General features: G+C 44.5%; 1 non-coding gene across 1 annotated transcript; it reads right to left on the bottom strand.

The window, feature by feature from the left end:
• Positions 1–4,128: 4,128 nt before the first annotated feature.
• Positions 4,129–4,236, bottom strand: LOC112440217 (U6 spliceosomal RNA). The gene has a single exon (XR_003028397.1). It is a non-coding gene; the product is annotated as a U6 spliceosomal RNA (small nuclear RNA).
• Between the last annotated feature and the right edge of the window lie 274 nt (positions 4,237–4,510).

Below are 4,510 nucleotides of genomic sequence, written 5' to 3'. Positions count from 1 at the left end.
CTCAGCCTCCCTAGTAGCTGGGACTATAGGCATATGCCCCCTGCCTGGCAATTTTTTGTACTTTTTGTAGAGACAAGGTTTTGCCATGTAGCAGCCCAGGCTGGTCTTGAACTCCTGGGCTCAAGCAATCCTCCCACTTCAGCACCTCCCAAAGTGCTGGGATTACAGGCATGAGCCAGCACGGGTGGCCTGAGAGATGTAATGCAAAACCCTGACTACACACAGTGCTGCCATATCAAAGAAGGAATTCCATGATTTAGGTGGCGAGTTACTCATTTAAAGTAATGTTTCACATAATAGAATTCTGGTACAGTGAAGCCTAACATTAGACCCAACATACAATAACCTGAGCTTTGAAATGTCTTAGAATAACTATATTTCACATTTGGAAGAATTCTCAGAGATCACTGAAGCCTTCAGTTCTTAGGGATAATTAATTTAATCAAGAGAGGAAACAATTTCAACAACCAAAAGCTACTTCCTATCTTAAAAAGGAAATAGCAAATTATGCTAACACCTGATTGATTGATAAAAATGGATGTGCACATATCTCTATTCCTAATATTAGTATTATTAAGTCCACCTGCACACTAAAGTTCCGGGATCTGTGTGTACCAGTGGCAGTGCCCTGCCCTCCCTGTCGTGGAGATGCTCCCAACTTGTTCTCTTTAGTGCTGCTGTAATCAGTGGAAAGGAGCTAAAATAAATGCTTCTTCATGTCCCCACTCCTCCAGGAGGTGTGCACATCCTCCCCTCTATTCAGGAGAGATACTTGTCCCCAGGGCTGGGCTGGAGCGGTGAGCTGGTGTGTGGACACACATGGAAGCTTGTCCTTTTGAGGCTCTTCCTTCCCACTTCTCTCTGAGACCTCCTACCTCTACCTATCCAGGCCCTTTTTCTCATTTGAGTAATTCACCTCTCTAACTCCTCTTTCTCCTTTCCCCAGCCCTGGTATTTCCTAGATTCATGGACAGCAAAAGCATGTTCCATGGGCTGATTCTCATCTTTCTCACCCTTAGTTCGACTAGTTCTTTGACTATTTTTTTTTTTTTAAACAGTCTCGCTCTGTTGCCCAGGCTGGAGTGCATCCAGTGGCACGATCTCAGCTCACTGCAACCTCCGCCTCCTGGGTTCAAGCGATTCTCGTGCCTCAGCCTCCCAACAGGGGTGCGTCACCACGTCCAGCTATTTTTTTGTGTGTTTTTAGTAGAGATGGGGTTTGACATATTGGCCAGGCTAATCTTGAACTCCTGGCCCAAGCAACCCACCAGCCTCAGCCTCTCAAAGTGCTGGGATTGAGCCACTGCGCCCGTCCTGAATCTTGGTTTTTATTTAGTAGTGGGCTAAGGGAGGGTACCCTGGGGTTAATTAAGGAAATACACACAAATCCCCAAAAGATATTATTTCAAAATATAACTCTCCTAAAAGAGTTTTTATAAGTTAGATAATTTTATTATTTATTTATTTATTTATGTGAGATGAAGTCTCGCTCTGTTGCCAGGCTGGAGTGCAGTGGTGCAATCTTGGCTCACTGCAACCTCCGCCTCCCGGGTTCAAGTGATTCTCCTGCCTCAGCCTCCCGAGTAGCTGGGACTACAGGTGCACACCACCACACCTGGCTAATTTTTGTATTTTTAGTAGAGATGGGGTTTCACTAAGTTGGCCAGGCTGGTCTCAAAGTCCTGACCTCAGGTGATCCACCCACGTTGGCCTCCCAAAGTGCTGGGATTAGAGGCATGAGCCACCGCGCCTGGCCAAATTAGATCATTTTAGAGCTGAAAAAGCTTAGAAATTATTAGTCCAATTCTTTCATTTGTTAATGGGAAAACGGAGGTCAGAGATGTTGAAGGATTTGCCTGAAGTCACCTAGTTAGTGGCAGAGGCTGTGTCACGGAGTCCATATCTCCAAGCTTTCAGGCCAGCATTATTTCCTGAGCATTGCACTGTCTCTTATGTCAGGACTCAATTATTACATTAAAAGTTCCCAATCAACTGTAATTTATACGGGCTTTTAGAATACTTATAAAAACTGTATAGTCTTAGTACGTATGTCAAAAGAACTTGAATATTCTAAATTAAGCCCCACATTTTTCAAGGAATTCGGAAGGGAATATTTCTTGCTCATTCCAGATAGTTGGTTACTTGCCACCAAATTGAAGAAGTGGCTTAGCAGAGATGGTTGCTCTAGGTTACCATGTAATAAAGCAATAAATCATTAACCAATCAAATTATGTCACTTCTGGATGAAAAATTGCTACCAGAACTCAATTTCGGGGGGGCAGACGGGCAAGAAATGTGAAGGATTATTATCCATAGCACTCAGTGAAAGTGGATCCGTACTCATTATTTCTTCCTGGCCTTAGATGTCAGCAGCGTATTTTAATTCACTTAAACCTTCATGTGTCACATCCTGTCTGGACCTCAGGGTTTCTGGAAGAAACAGAAAATAGGATTCAAATAGCCAGGCTTCCGGTCTGGAATAAGGATGCTGTGGTGTAGTGTGCTGTGTTTACCACTAGAGGGCACCTTTTCCCTTGCTTTGGAATCGAGCTTTTCAGAAACTGGAGTTTGCAATCCTCTGTATCTGTCTCTGTGTCCATACGTTAGTAAATTTTTGGTGGCTCAAATGAAATGCTCTTCCCGTACAACAATGGCACTCTGCAATCCTTAACAGATGTGATTGCTGATGGGGATAGTTACAATTCATTCTAGTCAATTAAGAGGAAATTGATGAGGGTGATACTGCCCAGGGGTGAGCAGAAAGAAGTCCAAATGTTTGGATTGGAAAAGGACTAAGAAGAGCTAATACCCTATGCTTTGGTTGTCTGCTTTAGAAGGAAAGCATTCAGAATAATAATATGATTTAACAAGACAAATAGGGCAGACATATAGGATAAGCCTCATCCTACACAGGTGTGTAGCTAGCAGCCACCTGGTACATTCAAATTCTACTGAGGAAGAAAGGCAGACAAATACTGGGTTTAAAATATCTATCTGGCCAGATTCAGTAACTCAGACCTGTAATTCCAACACTTTGGGACACCAAGGTGGGTGGACCACTTGAGCCCAGGAGTTCAAGACCAGCCTCGATAACATGGCGAGACTTCATCTCTACAAAAAGTACAAAAATTAGCCAGGTGTAGTGGCACACACCTGTAGTTTCCACTCTTTGGGAGGCCGAAGCAGGAGGATTGCTGGAGCGTGGGAGGTGGAGGCTGCAGTGAGATGTGTCACATCACTGCACTCCTGAGGCACTGGGCGGGGCTCAGCAGCTTGTTACAATGTTTATTTTAATTAGATTCTAGCAATTGCAGCCTGTGCAGTGTAGATGTCCTAGGGCTGCCATTGTCTGCCATTCAGGGAACTTGGAATTAGAGCTCTTTGCAGAGATCCTGTGGGCATTAGGGAGAGGAGAAGAGGGGATGGAGTTATGTTTGAAAGTATGAGGAGCCAGTGGAAAAACTAGGTTCTTGACTATGCCTGATTGGTCAATGACATGGCCACAGTTTGGTAACTGGCTGTGCAGATCCAGATTCTGGGTAGCAACAGCCCTGTACATCTGGCAACACTATGGCGTGTCTCTGTGGCAGCTTATTTTGAGCGTCACGGCTATTACCCAGAGTCAGGAGTAATGTCTTTCATTCTGAGACATCTAAACCCCCAACCACAGGCATGTTTTCTTCCAGGGCAGAGGGCAAATGCAATTACATCTGTGACCAATTTGCACAGCTGGGAGCTCAGCCTCCTGACAGAAACATTTATTTGAGATTCAAGTCTCTAGGGAGCTGGGTCACCAGACAGGAAGTAAGGTCCAGCAAGCATGTGTTGTCTACTATGTGAATGCTTGTTAGGCTGGGCCAGGAGAACAAAACAAAACAACACAAAATGTCAACTTAAGCTTTTAGAAGCAAAAAATCAGCCTTTTCTGTCTACAAACCAGGTTTCTCAGGGCATAGAGGAAAATAAGAATATCCAAATAAGACGGTTGCCATTGACCCCAGTACAAACATAGCATGCACATGGGACATGGAACTCGTGGAAGGGGCAGCTGCCTGGGAGTCAAAGTCCTGGTTTCCAGTTGTGGTTCTACCACTGTGAACTGTGGCATCCTGGGCAAGTCACTTTGCTCAGGCGGGCTTTTATTTTGCAGGATTTTTGTGTCATTCTTGCTCAGAGGCCATGGTAGTCTTCTCCATATCATTCCAATTTTAGTATATGTGCTGCTGAAACGAGCACTTTTTTCTTTCTTGCTTGCTTGCTTGTTTTTTGTTTTTTTTTTTTTTTTGAGACTGGGTCTCACTCTGTCACCCAGGCTGGAGTGCAGTGGTACGATCACAGCTCACTGCAGCTTTGACCTCCCAGGCTCATGCAATCCTTCCGTCAGCCTCCCCAGTAGCTGGAACTACAGGCCTTTTCCGGAGCTGGAAGATAAAGAAAACCAACATGAAAGCATTGAATAGACAAATCCAGAGACCAGCCTAATGACTCTATTTAGTATTTACCCACAGGA

This window comes from Pan paniscus, chromosome 5 (genome assembly GCF_029289425.2).
Source record: "Pan paniscus chromosome 5, NHGRI_mPanPan1-v2.0_pri, whole genome shotgun sequence".
Taxonomy (NCBI): Eukaryota; Metazoa; Chordata; class Mammalia; order Primates; family Hominidae; genus Pan; species Pan paniscus.
The sequence above is the reverse complement of the archived record's forward strand: the minus strand, read 5'-3'. Positions and strand labels throughout refer to the sequence as shown.